General features: G+C 34.4%; 1 protein-coding gene across 6 annotated transcripts in view; it reads left to right on the forward strand.

The window, feature by feature from the left end:
* Nucleotides 1–14,380, forward strand: part of FAM234A (family with sequence similarity 234 member A) — a 71,168-nt gene that overhangs the window by 12,895 nt on the left and 43,893 nt on the right. The window contains exon 1 of one of the 6 annotated variants that reach the window (XM_031945691.1): nucleotides 13,760–13,801. The exons of the other annotated variants lie outside the window; for them this stretch is intronic. The gene's annotated coding sequence lies outside the window, so the exon portion shown is untranslated. Of the gene's footprint in view, nucleotides 1–13,759; nucleotides 13,802–14,380 lie in introns of those variants that run through there. 6 annotated transcript variants of the gene reach the window in all.

The raw sequence follows: 14,380 nt of genomic DNA on the forward strand, positions 1-14,380 counted from the left end.
TTGAAGAAATTTTTTTTTTAATTAAAAATGTTTGCCATTTCTTTTTCCAGCCCACTCCCACAGATGAGGAAACTGGCAAAAAGGCAAAGTGATCTACCCAGGCTCACATAGTTAGCAAGTGTCTCAGGCCAGGCCTGAGCCCAAGTTTTCCTGATTCCAGGCCCAATGCTCCATCTATTTCACCATCCAGTTGCCTCAAGTATAGGTTCCAATAATAGACATCTATCATGGCATGATCTTAGAAATTTAGTACAGCTCTTAAAAAATCTTGGTCACAGACTTGTTCAAACTAGAACTAAGTAAAACATACAGAATTCTTGTCTGATACTTTTTTCCCCTTTAGTACATGTCTCTTTAAATTTAATAAAAAAAACTTTTCTTTAAATTTGTATTCCAAAAAGATTATTAATTCTTAAACATTCATTGGCAATATTTGGAACGTGTTAAGCTCATATAACACAGAAAATTGGAAAGAAATTTTTGCATCTGGTAAGTCTGGGTTATCTTGATATTTGCCAAAATTAATGATCTCATTTGTTTCATCTTTGAACTTAACAACATAAAATTGACATAGTTTTGTTGGTATCTGGGTCATAAAAATGACTAAAAACACCCTGCTGTCACCTGCAGACTTGGAAAGAAATGATGTTAGGATTCATTCTTCTTAGGGAACATCACTAGAATCAGTAAGTGGAAAATAGAGGATTGATGATTTCTCTTAAATAAAAGGGAAACAGTCAAATAATTAGATGAAAATAAAGCTCTTTGAAATCAGAGATGATGTATTGAGCACCATACTTTGATAGATTTTAATAAGTATACCTTTTATTACATGGAAGATGGGTATATTCCATACCCCATCACTAGAAGAGTTTAAATCTAGTCTTCATATTCATAGATCAGCCAGCTAATTGAATAATTATAGCAGTTTAGAAGGGGGTAATCTGAATTTCATTAGCTGACTTCTTTTTCTTTTAAATTTTAATAGCCTTTTATTTACAGGTTATATGATTGGGTAACTTTACAGCATTGACATTTGCCAAACCTCTTGTTCCAGTTTTTCCTTTCCTTCCCCCCATCCTCTCCCCCAGATGGCAGGATGACCAATAGATGTTAAATATATTAAAATATAAATTATATACACAATAAGTATACATGACCAAACCGTTATTTTGCTGTACAAAAAGAATCGGACTCTGAAATATTGTACAATTAGCCTGTGAAGGAGATCAAAAATGCAGGCGGACAAAAATAGAGGGATTGGGAATTCTATGTAGTGGTTCATAGTCATCTCCCAGAGTTCTTTCGCTGGTTGTAACTGGTTCGGTTCATTACTGCTTCATTGGAACTAGTTTGGTTCATCTCATTGCTGAGGATGGCCAGGTCCATCAGAATTGGTCATCATATAGTATTGTTGTTGAAGTATATAATGATCTCCTGATCTTGCTCGTTTCACTCAGCATCAGTTTATGTAAGTCTCTCCAGGCCTTTCTGAAATCATCCTGTTGGTCATTTCTTACAGAACAATAATATTCCATAATATTCACATGCCACAATTTATCCAGCCATTCTCCAATTTATGGGCATCTACTCAGTTTCCAGTTTCTGGCCACTACAAAGAGGGCTGCCACAAACATTTTGGCACATACAGGTCCCTTTCCCTTCTTTATGATCTCTTTGGGATATAAGCCCAGTAGTAACACTGCTGGATCAAAGGGTATGCACAGTTTGATAATTTTTTAAGCATAGTTCCAAACTACTCTCCAGAATGGCTGGATGTGTTCACAATTCCACCAACAATGTATTAGTGTCCCTGTTTTTCCACATCCCCTCCAACATTCTGCATTATCTTTCCCTGTCATTCTAGCTAGTCTGACAGGTGTGTAGTGGTATGTCAGAGATGTCTTAATTTGCATTTCTCTGATTAATAATGACTTGGAGCATCTTTTCATATGGCTAGAAATAGTTTCAATTTCTTTGTCTGAGAACTGTCTGTTCATATCCTTTGACCATTTATCAATTGGAGAATGGCTTGATTTCTTATAAATTAGAGTCAATTCTCTATATATTTTGGAAATGAGGCCTTTATCAGAACCTTTTACTGTAAAAATATTTTCCCAGTTTATTGTTTTCCTTCTAATCTTGTCTGCATTAGTTTTGTTTGTACAAAAACTTTTCAGTTTGGTATAATCGAAATTTTCTATTTTGTAATCAGTAATGATCTCTAGTTCTTCTTTGGTCATAAATTCCTTCCTCTTCCACAGGTCTGAGAGGTTCCTGTGTTCCTCTAATTTATTTATAATCTCATTCTTTTTTTTTTTTTTTTTACATGACCAAACTGTTATTTTGCTGTACAGAAAGAATCGGACTCTGAAATATTGTACAATTAGCCTGTGAAGGAAATCCAAAATGCAGGTCGGCAAAAATATAGGGATTGGGAATTCAATGTAATGGTGACTAAAAATGGGTGACTAAAAAGTCATCTCCCAGAGTTCTTTTCTCTGGGCGTAGCTGGTTCAGTTCATTACTGCTCCATTGGAAATGATTTGGTTGATCTCATTGCTGAGGTTGGGCAAGTCCATCAGAATTGGTCATCATATACTACTGTTGTTGAAATATATAATGATCTCCTGGCCCTGCTAGTTTCACTCAGCATCAGTTCGTGTAAGTCTCTCCAGGACTTTCTGAAATCATCCTGTTGGTCATTTCTTACAGAACAATAATATTCCATAATATTCATATACCACAATTTATTCAGCCATTCTCCAATTGATGGACATCCACTCAGTTTCCAGTATAATCTCATTCTTTATGCCTAGGTCATGAACCCATTTTGACCTTATCTTGGTGTATGGTGTTAAGTGTGGATCAATGCCTAGTTTCTGCCATATTAGTTTCCAATTTTCCCTGCAATTTTTGTCAAACAGTAAGTTCTTATCCCAAAAGCTGGGGTCTTTGGATTTGTCAAACACCAGGTTGCTATAGTTGTTGACTGTTTTGTCCTTTGAACCTAACCTATTCCACTGATCAACTAATCTATTCCTTAGCCAGTACCAAATGGTTTTGGTAACTGCTGCTCTATAATATAATTTTAGATCTGGTACACATTAGCTGACTTCTGAGATCCTTTGTAATATTAAGATCCACTGATCCTCTGATATTTATGGTACAAAATACCCATTAGAACAGGGGTCCTCAAACTACAGCCTGCGGGCCACATGCGGCAGCTGAGGATGATTAACCCCCCCTCAACCAGGGCTATGAAGTTTCTTTATTTAAAGGCCCACAAAACAAAGTTTTTGTTTTTACTATAGTCCGGCCCTCCAACAGTCTGAGGGACAGTGAACTGGCCCCCTATTTAAAAAGTTTGAGGACCCCTGCATTAGAACATATGCAAAGCTGATGTAGCTTTTTTTCTCTTTGTATTTATATATTATAGATACTTCATTTGTGTCATGGAGGGAAAAATTTTTCTGAAAATGTTTATTTTTCCATGTCTGAATAACCAGTGATAGTATCTATCTTTTTCTTTTCCCCGAGGTAATTGGGATTAATTAAGTATCTTGCCCAGGATCACACAGCTAGGAAGTAAACTCAGGGCCTCCTGACTTCAAGGCTGGTTCTCTAATCACTGTACCACCTACCTGCCCCAGTATCTGTTTTTTTCAAAGAAACAGGTTTAGAAGTGATAAGTATTCCCTCTTAAGATGGTAAGGAAGCCACACAAATGAATGGATGTTTAGGGAAGAAGTTTATATATATCCTAAGCAAGGTCATATGTTTGAACTACCTTCATTTTTTAAAAAACATTTTTATTTAGTTAAATATTTCTCAATAACACCTAAAATGTTTTAAGATTCTTTAAAAATTTTTTGAATTCCACATTCTATAAAACATATTTCCATATTGGCTATATTGCAAAAGAAAACACAAAAAATCCAAAGAAAGTTAAAAAAAAACAAAACAAAACATGCTTTGCCCTGTACTTTACTCTACAGTTGTCTCTCTCTGTAGATGTTCATTATAGTACTTTGGAATTGTCTTGGATCATTATCTTGATTCTAGTTCTACTTATTTCACTTTTTATCAGTTCTTATAAGCTTTTCCAGGTTTTTCCAAAATCATTCTGCTCATTATTTCATATAGCACAATGGTGCTTCAATTGTAATTGATATACCATGACTTATTTATTTAGCCATTTCCCAATTGATGTGTAGCCCCTCAATTTCCACAAAAAAGCTACTATAAATATTTTTGTACACACATGGATCATTTACCCTTTTCTTTGATCTCTTTGGGACACAGACCTAGTAGCACAAACCACCTTCATTCCTGAACTGATAATATAGATAACCAATAATACCCCTAGAGTTTTCCAGAAGTGTAAAACATATTTTTAGTCAGGCATATTATTAGTTATTAGTCAAAAGCCCCTAATGCTTTGTGTTGTCTAAAGTATAGATATTGGCAATACTCAGCATCATCTAGGCAAAACATAGAGAACAAATGAAGTTGATAACATAAGACAATAATATTTTAAGTTGAACAGTATTTCCTTCATACTTTAGAGTAGATTTTTTTTTTCTTTTATCTGACACATTCCCTCCCCTTCTCCCAAACTTTGAAGGAAAATAGAATTGGTCAACAGAACGTTTTTTCTTACTGGGAATAGAATATTATTGTAAGAGCAGCTACACCCAAAGAAAGAACACTAGGAAATGAATGTAAACTGCTTGCATTTTTGTTGTTCTTCCCAGGTTATTTATACCTTCTAAATCCAATTCTCCCTGAGCAACAAGAAAACTGTTCGGTTCTACACACATATATTGTATCCAAGATCTACTGTAATCTATTTAACATGTATAGGACTGCTTGCCATCTGGGGGAGGGGGTAGAGGGAAGGAGGGGAAAAATTGGAACAGAAGTGAGTGCAAGGGATAATGTTGTAAAAAATTATCCTGGCATGGGTTCTGTCAATAAAAAGTTATTTAATTAAAAAAAAATATTATTGTAAGTTCCCTAATCCTTAGGTTAGTATTACCAAAGATGTTCAGGTGGAGCCCTGGGGAATCACTTTTTTGAAAAACCATGGAGAATTTGGAATTACGCTAAAAATTTTTGACTAAAAATGATCCAGATTTTCCATTGGTAAGGTATATACCCCAAGAAGATCAAAGACAGAAGGAAAGATCTCTCTCTCTCTCACACACACACACACACACACACATCTATATATATATCTCTCTCTATATATACAACTTTATTAGATTGAAGAATGATTAAACAAGCGGTGGTATTTTAATGTAAGGGAATATTCTGTAGTAGGAGAAGCTATTAATATATGACAAACTCAGAAGCAGCATAGTAAAACTAATGTGAAATTAAGGATCAACTAATGCTTATATAATTGTCTAAGGTTTGCAAAATAAAAATATTATTGTTTTTGATTTTCTCCCAGGGAATTGGGTGACATTGTTAGCTTCATTTTGTAGTTGAGGAAATTGAGGCAGACAGAGGTTAAGGGACATGTCCAGAAACACTCAACTAATGAGTGAGACTGCATTTGAACTTAAGTCTTTTGACCCCAGGTTCTGTGATTTGTCTACTGTGCCTCCTAACTGCCATGTAAGTTATCTACCATGTGCCAGGCATTGTGCTAAGGGATACAAGGAAGACAGAAGGCAGTCTGCTCTCGAAGCACTGGCAGTGGAAGGGAGGAGAAAATACAAACTGCACATTGTAATATCACTCTCAATGGGTGACAGAGAGGGAGGAGGAAGAGATTTAAAACTGAAAAATAAAATAAAACTGAATTAAAAGAAACTAATGTTGAGCTAAAAAAAAAAACTGAATGGTAAAATTAAATGGCTACTTCATGCTTATGCAACAAAATCAGAACAAAAGGACTGTTGATTATCTTTGCAGTATATTATTGTTATTGTATAAATTGTTCTGCTTTTGCTCATTTCATACTGATCATATAGGTCTCTCCAGCATTTTCTAAAACCACTCTCTTTACTATTTCTTACAATAATATTTCATCACGTTAATATACCATAATTTGTTTAGCCATTCTGCTGATGGACATCCCCTCCTTTCTGACAGTACAGGATTATTAGGATAAAGTGAGGATAATTTCAGATGAAAGACACTAAGATTAAGGAAGACGGGGAAAACCGGTAGAAGCTGAGACTTTAGCTGATTCTTAAAGGAACCAAATAGAGTGTCTTGTGTCCTGCTATAAATATTTTTGTACCTTTAGGTCTTTTTCCCTTTCTCTTTAATCACTTTAGCAAAGGGGGAAGGGAAGAATAATAGACCTAATAACGGTTTATAGCTGTAATAGTGAGTGTACTCAGTTTGATAACTTTTTGGACAATTTCCAGTTGTCCAGAATGGCTAGTCTGGTTCACAGTCCCAGTCAGAGTGCATTAATGTGCCTATTTTCGTTGCAACCCCTCCTACATTGGTCTTTTTTTTTTTCTTTGTCATTTTGCCAATCTGGTGAGTTTGAGATTTACCTTAGAATTGCTCTACTTTGCATTTCTCTAATTATTAGTTATTTGGAGCATTTTTCCTTATGGTTATTGATAGCTTTTTTTTTTCCTTTGAAGAATATATGTTTTGACCATTTATCTTTTCGAGAATGATTACTATTTTAAAAAATTTATTGATATCTTTTTTTTTTTCCATCACCAAAATTTTCCCCAGTATATCTTCTCCTCTTCATCCTAGAGAGCCATTCCATAAAGCAAATATGTTTAAAGAATAAAAGGAAAGAAAAAAAATCAATAAAACCCACCAGTACATTGAAAAGTCTGAAAATGTATGCAATATATCACATTCATGGAATTCTCATCTCTAGAACCAGTGGTTCTTAATTGTATAATTTTGGTTTAGTTGTTTACATATATTGGATCAGAGAGACTTGCTGCAAAATATTTTTTTTTCCTCTGGCCAATATACTAAACCCTAAACCTTTTAAATATTTTTGTTGGTGACTTTTTAATGATCCACATCATGTAAATTGGAGTATTGGCAGCAGAAAAGAAGGAAACATGCCTCAGGTTTATCCAAGGATCAGCCAATCCTTTTGTTCTGTTTTTGTTGCATAAGCATGAAGAAACTGGCTTTGATTTAATTTTGCCTTACCAATTTTAAATTTTAATTCAAAATTAGTTTCTTTTAATTCAGTTTTATTTTCAGTTTGGAATCTCCTTTCTTTCTCCCTTTCTGTCACCCACTGAGAAAGTAAGAAAGGGGCAGCTAGATGGCAAAGTGAATAGAGTACCAACCCTGAAATCAGTAGGACCTGATTTCCACTTGGGCCTGAGACACTTAACACTTCCTAAAACGGTGTGGCCCTGGGCAAGTCACTTAACCCCAATTGCCTCAGCAAAAGAAAAAAAGAAAAAGAAAAAATGAAATTAATAACCTTATGAGTACAGATGTCAAAAGATTCCCTATGGAAAATAAACTTAAACTTTCAGGAGAAATTTCTGCTTGATACTTATAAAATAGAGCAACCAGTGTGTTTTGATAATTCTTTTTAAACATTTGAAATGAAAAGCCTTTCATCATTGTGTATTAATTTGTGAAAAGATTGCCTTGTGTTCACCCTTAAAAGTTTCAATGTCAGGGTAATTTCATTAGGTAAAATCAAACCTTTGCTGGAATTTGACTTTACAGTTTTTTTCTACAAATGGTTTCAAGTAATTTTATAAATACCCATCTCTCTTGTACAAAAATGACAAAAAGGAAGTGACTACAATAGGTGGTTTCAAACACCAACTAATAATTTTTGAAATACTAGAGACCAGATATCATGTGGCTTTTGTTGTTTTTTTTAATTGATTTTCCATTTATATAGGGCATAATACCTTCTGTGCCCCTTCTCTGAAGAGCCAGTTTATAACTGAGAAACTTTGTATTAAGTTGCTTATCATTCATCCTCTACCTTGAAGTACCTAGAGTCTCTCATGCTTTTCATTTGTAGTTTTTCTGATTGTATGGGGTCATACTTCAGCAACCTACCCAACCTCCTTACCCTTGCAGTAACCTGAAATTCCCTCTTTGTGCCCCCCCTTACACAGGGTATATTGAGTGCTTTTTTTTTTTTTTATTTTTTTAAATATTTGTTGAATTAATGGCTGCTTTTGACTGGATGCTAACCAGGGCTTTTATCAATCAACAAGTATTTATTAAGTACCTACCATTTTCTCACACACACACACACACATTTTGCACAAGGCATTGGGGTTAATTAACTTGCCTGGGGTCACACAACTATTGTCTGTGGTTGAATTTGAATTCAGGTCCTCCCGATTCTAGGGAGTACCTACTATTTTAAAAGTCATGTTTTTTGTTTTGTTGTTGTAATTGAATTTTTTTAAAGACATCTTTTAACACAACTTTCTCACCACTAGTCTATTTCTTTTTAATGTTCCTTATGATGTGCACTTAGCATTCTCAATTTCACTTCCTTTATAATCTTGAATCAATTTGCTTATCAACTGGCATAGGTAATGTTTCTGAGGCTGAAATTTTCCTATCTAAAACTTTTAATGGTTTATATAGATAATGATTTATTTTTAAAAGTATCTGATTTCCTGTCTGCAATTAATCTCTACTTCTTTCATCATTAGGTTAATATTATTTGAATAAAATAGCTTTTATATAATACTTTCTCTTTTTAATAATATTTTCAATATCAACGTGTACTTCACAAGGTTGTTGATAAAAGGCTTCAGTATTTTTCGTAATTTACTGCCTCTCTTGGCATAGATAATTTAATTTTTATACTTATACATCTTCATATTAGTGATCATTTTAGGCCACCAAACTCTTCAAGGCCTTTTTTTTTTAAGCTTTTTAATTTTCAAAAGATATTCATATATAATTTTTCAACATTAACTCTTGCAAAAACTTGTGTTCCAATTCCCCCCTTTCTCCTATCCCCTCCCTTAGACAGCAAGTAATCCAATATATGTTAAACATGCTAAAAATATGTTAAATCCAATATATGCATATATATTTATACAGTTATCTTGCTGCACAAAAATTATCAAATAAAAAAGGAAAAAACAAGAAAGAAAATAAAAAGCAAGCAAACAACAACAAAAAGAGTGAAAATGCTGTCTTGTGATCCACACTCAGTTCCCACAGTCCTCTCTCTGGATGTAGATGGCTCTCTCCATCACAAGATCATTGGAACTAGTCATTGTTGAAAAGAGCCATGTCCATCAGAGAACTGATCATCACATAATCTTGTTGCCTTGTACAATGATCTCCTGGTTCTGCTCACTTCACTTAGCACCAGTTCATGTATGCCTTTTCAGGCCTCTCTGAAATCATCCTGGTTCTTTCTTATAGAAAAACAATATTCCATAACATTCATATACTATAACTTACTCAGTCATTCTCCAACTGATGGGCATCCACTCAGTTTTCACTTTCTTGCCATTAGAAAAAGGGCCATTACAAACATTTTTGCACATCTGGTTCAAGGCCATTTTTAAGGAAAAATCAAGCATTCTTCATTTATACTTGGTGTTGGGTATGGAAACATGGATGATATTTAGAAGAGGTCTGAAGCCTCTTCCATAGAGAACAGAAATTGTTAAGGAATTAGCAAACCACTTAATCTCTCCTTTGTTTTCTCTTAAGTAGTTTTTGTCTTTTTTTAAATCTTTAATCACATTTGGATCCCAGGTAATGCCTAAAACAAAAAAGGTTGACAAAGGTAATGTAGCTGTTAACTGATAGCAATCACTTGCGAGTATTTGCTCTGTTAAAGGTATGTGACAGAACATGGCAAATGAATATTTCCATATCCTGATAATAATAAATACTTTAACTTTTCTTTCTGATTTGGAAGTTTTGTCTTTTCTTTCTGATTTGGAAGTTTTGTATACATTGGCCTTTGATGATCTTTTATAAGAAGCAGCATAACTTGGAGGGAAAGCAACTGCTTGGAAACCTAGACTTAGAATTCTGTTGACCACTTTGTGGTTCTTGTCAGATATCTTACAGAATTTCCACAGCCCTCTTTGTCCCTCTTAACTATGTACTGCCCGGTGGTGTTTGTCACTTCTCAGCAGTGTGCTGTATCCAGGAAAGAGCACCAGAGTGCCAGTCACAGGCCTTGGCTGGATTGTTTACTAGCTATAATATTTTCAGCAAGGTCTGGGTTTCCATTTCCTCCTCTCTAAAATGAAAGATTTGGATTGATGACCTATTTGTAAGGTCTCCTGATACTGTCTGTTCCAAACCTGATAGTCTGCCATCTTAAAATTCTTTGTCTTTTCTTTCTTAAGAGACTATAAATTCCTGAAAGTCAAGGGATTGTGTATCTTAGGCATCTTTGTCAAACTTTTATGTTCTACTACTTGGATACATGGGCTACACAGAGGATACCTGAGAGTGCTGGATGAGGACTCAGGACGTCTGGGTTTGAATTCTGTCTGAGACTTTGGGTTCACTTAGACTCCCATGGCCTCTGGTTCCTCATTTATAAAATGTATGAATACTACTCAGAGTCTCCAAGGGCGCTTCCAGCTCTAAATCTGTGCCCCTGGAGGATCCTTTCACAGAAAAGTGAATTGTGATTTTTAAAATTTCATTAATGTATATAGTTTTAGTACTTTGCAAATATAGTTAACTATATGTATTATGACCAGGACTAAACCAAGGCAAAGTTATGAACAAAGTCTATTTTAGGACATATTCCCTCTTTTAAAGTTCCTTATTCTCAAATTGTTGTTCAGATATGTCTGACTCATTGTGATACCTTTGGGGCTTTTCTTGGCCGTGATTTGCCATGTCCTTCTCCAGTTCATTTTACAAATAAGGAAACCGAGGCAAAAGGATTAAGTGACTTGTCCAGGTCACACAAGGTAGTAAGTGTGTGTCTGAGGCTGATTTGAACTCATGTCTTTATGCCTTGTGGCTCTGTGCCAGCTGTCCCTCCTCACTTACTCTCTTTTTTTTTTTTTATTTTTTTTTTATTTAATAGCCTTTTATTTACAGGATTTATACATGGGTAACTTTACAGCATTAACAATTGCCAAACCTCTTGTTCCAATTTTTCACCTCTTACCCCCCCCCCACCCCCTCCCCTAGATGGCAGGATGACCAGTAGATGTTAAATATATTAAAATATAACTTAGATACACAATAAGTATACATGACCAAAACATTATTTTGCTGTCTCACTTACTCTCAATGAGAACATATCGTAAATACTTTCATATTAATGATTTGAAGTACCAAATGCGTTAGTGAAGTCATAAAACCTGAAATTAAATCTTGCTCTGAAAACGGACCAAACACATTAGTCTCCTCATTTGAAAAATAGAAATAATGGTTCTTGCACTACAGACGTCATCCAGTGGTTTCAGAGGAAAGCACTTTGTAAATGAAAGGGAATAGTTGTCTAACTTTGGGCAAATCAAGTGGCCCCCCCTTTCTTCATCTGTAAACGGACAGGGTTGGACTAGTTGAGCTCTGCAGTGGGCCTCCCCCTTGATTATGATATTGTTTTACTACCTTTTCCAAGAATATTTGTATTTTAAAAGCAGTATTATGGAGAGACCACCAATGCTTTTTTCAAAAGAAATATGCCAAAGAGGCAATTTTAAATATTGATATTAGATATTTTTGAATTAGGAGCTTTTGTGTTTTATAGCAGCAAAATTGACTATTGGACTTGTCTATTTCTCAGTAAAATAGGATTCTGTGAGCAGAGACTTTGACCACCTTGAGGGTAATTGATAATGGCTTGCAAATTGTACTAGTTTAGAGTCCAAAGGTGTAGCCAGTGAGAGAATATGGCTCTCAGTTAGCAGAGCCTCCAGATGATTAAGATTAGGGTGTGGTTCTATGTGTGGTACATGGGCTTCTTTTTCAGTAGTGCACAGAGTATAGCTGCACAACAATTCATTTTTACCTCAGTGCTGGGTACAACTGACCCAAACATAACTGTGCCATAGGCTGGTGGGAGAAAAAGGAATGTGATCATAGCTGTCTAAAGAACTTTTGCCTATTATGAGAAAGTCTAACTTGATACTTTTGATGTAGATTCTTGATAGGAATTTTACTGCATAAAGAGTTTCTCTAAAAGATATTAACAAATTGTCATTCGGGCCTTACTGGCACCTCACTGATATATAAAACTAGATACTTGGATATCAACCCTAATCAGATAAAATGCAAATGACCTACTTCTTTGAGCTTGTATTATGGTACCAGAACCTATAGCATTATGGACTTAAAGTTGCATTTGCTAAAATATAATACTTAGATTTGACTTATATCAGTTCAGATATGTTAAATGATGTTGTTTATAAATGTAGGAGATTAAAAGATTTTCATTCTAGTTATCTAAATTATGAAACTAATTTCTGAATTTTGTTATAAGTTTTTAACAAAATTTTTCTCATTATAGAATCACTTTTCTATAATTTTTTTCAACATATACTTAGGAAGCTTTTAAAATAAATTAGAATCTCAAATATTAGTACCTTAATTTAAAAAAAAACCACCAAATGTCATGAATTTTTTTTCTTACATTGTATATTTCTCTAGCAGCATTTTTTGTTAGGGAACTTAAAATATATGCTTGTCAGTTGGGAAATAACTAAAATTGTGGTACATGAATGAACATAATGGAAAAATACTTCATCTTAATATGAATAATTTAGAAAAGCATGGGAAATCATATATGAACCTGGTACAAAGTTAAATAAATGAAATCAGGAAAATAATATACACAATTACTGTGTAAACTGCGGGAAAGTCAGGATCCTGACTGCTATGTAATTAGAATAATCAAGGTTAGATTCAGTGAAGACATTAGAAAATATATCTCCCTTCCCTCCCTCCAAGGTGGGAATCTGTATGTATGAAACATTTCAAATATTGTCAGATATGGTTGATATCAAGGGTAGATCTACTGGACTGCCTTTTTTTTCCACACACCCCCCCAAAAAAAAAAAAATTGTATGTTAGATGTGATTGTGGAGTTAGGGATGAGTAAGGGAAATGCTTGAACATGAAGATAGTATAGAAATAAAAGATTGAACATCTTTAAATTATGAATTCATCTTTTAATGTGATCAATATTCAAAGAAAGGGTGCTTCCTTCCCCACTTCCCTGCTTCTCAAAAAACCAAAAATGTTGTTGGATTTAGGGATCCAAAAAATTTTTTTTTAAATTTTTGCCAAATAATTGAGTTTGTTTCAAGGAGAATCAAATTTCACTATGCATTTTAGAGCAAATTGTCTTGATTTTGACCAGCATTCTAGAATTTGGACAGATCAAACATATGGTATAAAAAAAGAAGGCATTTATTTTCTGCTTGGGCGAGGGGCCATATTTTCATCTAGCTAAGCATCCTAAAATATATCTTTTTTTTTTTTTTCTATATAGTACTCTTGATGTAAGTCTCCTGCTTTGTTCTCCTATCAGTAGAAAATATAGAGAGCTTGGTTGAAATGATGAACTTTTTTGGGGGAAATTTTGGAATTTGGCCTTTTAAATATAAGATTTGAAATTACTTTTTCTGTTAGTGATCTAGAGCCAAGGATCATGGTTCTTAATAAACAATCACAAATGAGATTAAGTATATAAAATAGCTGCAAACTTTTAAGTTGTGAGTAAATGTCAGTGATGATAGATTCTTGATGCTGAACCTTTTTTTTTTTGGTGAATATTTACAATAAATATTTCTTCCATTTTTTTCCATTTATTTTTATATAGGCTTTGATTTTCATTGTATTGAACAGCTGTCCTCAAAACCAGGTAAAATCTGAGTTAAAATCCCACTTTCACATTTGGCTGTGTGACTTTGGGCAAGTGCTCAAGATCAATGGTGACAAACTTTAAGAAAGGGATCACTGCAGGCCATTTAAATCTTAGGAAACCACAAATTGACATTGTGTTGTACCATAATTTTATTTATTTTGTTAAATATTTCCCCATTACATTTTAATGTAATTGAGGCTGCAGATAGGGAGTTTTGGGAACCACAGGCTGGATCCTTCTGCTCTATACCAAGACCCAATTTCAGAAAAGGTGCATTCCAAAGGGAGTTTCCTCATCAGAGTTCCCTGTAGCACTGTTCGAGTTCCTATCCCTGTAATTAAATCCTTCTCCTTCTCTCTCTCTCTCTCTCTCTCTCTCTGCCTTATTCCATTTGTTTAACAAAAATGTTCTACTTGGCACATTTCTTCTTCTTCCCGCCCCCTAGGAACCTGGGAGTTATGAAGACTAAGTGGTCATATCCTGCCTTAAGAAATTATTATAATTTGGTCAAATCATGTCACTTCTCAGAGCCTTAGTTTCCTCATCTATAAAGTGAGGATTAAAAAACCCTCGTAT

Source organism: Sarcophilus harrisii, chromosome 1 (assembly GCF_902635505.1).
Source record: "Sarcophilus harrisii chromosome 1, mSarHar1.11, whole genome shotgun sequence".
Classification (NCBI taxonomy): Eukaryota; Metazoa; Chordata; class Mammalia; order Dasyuromorphia; family Dasyuridae; genus Sarcophilus; species Sarcophilus harrisii.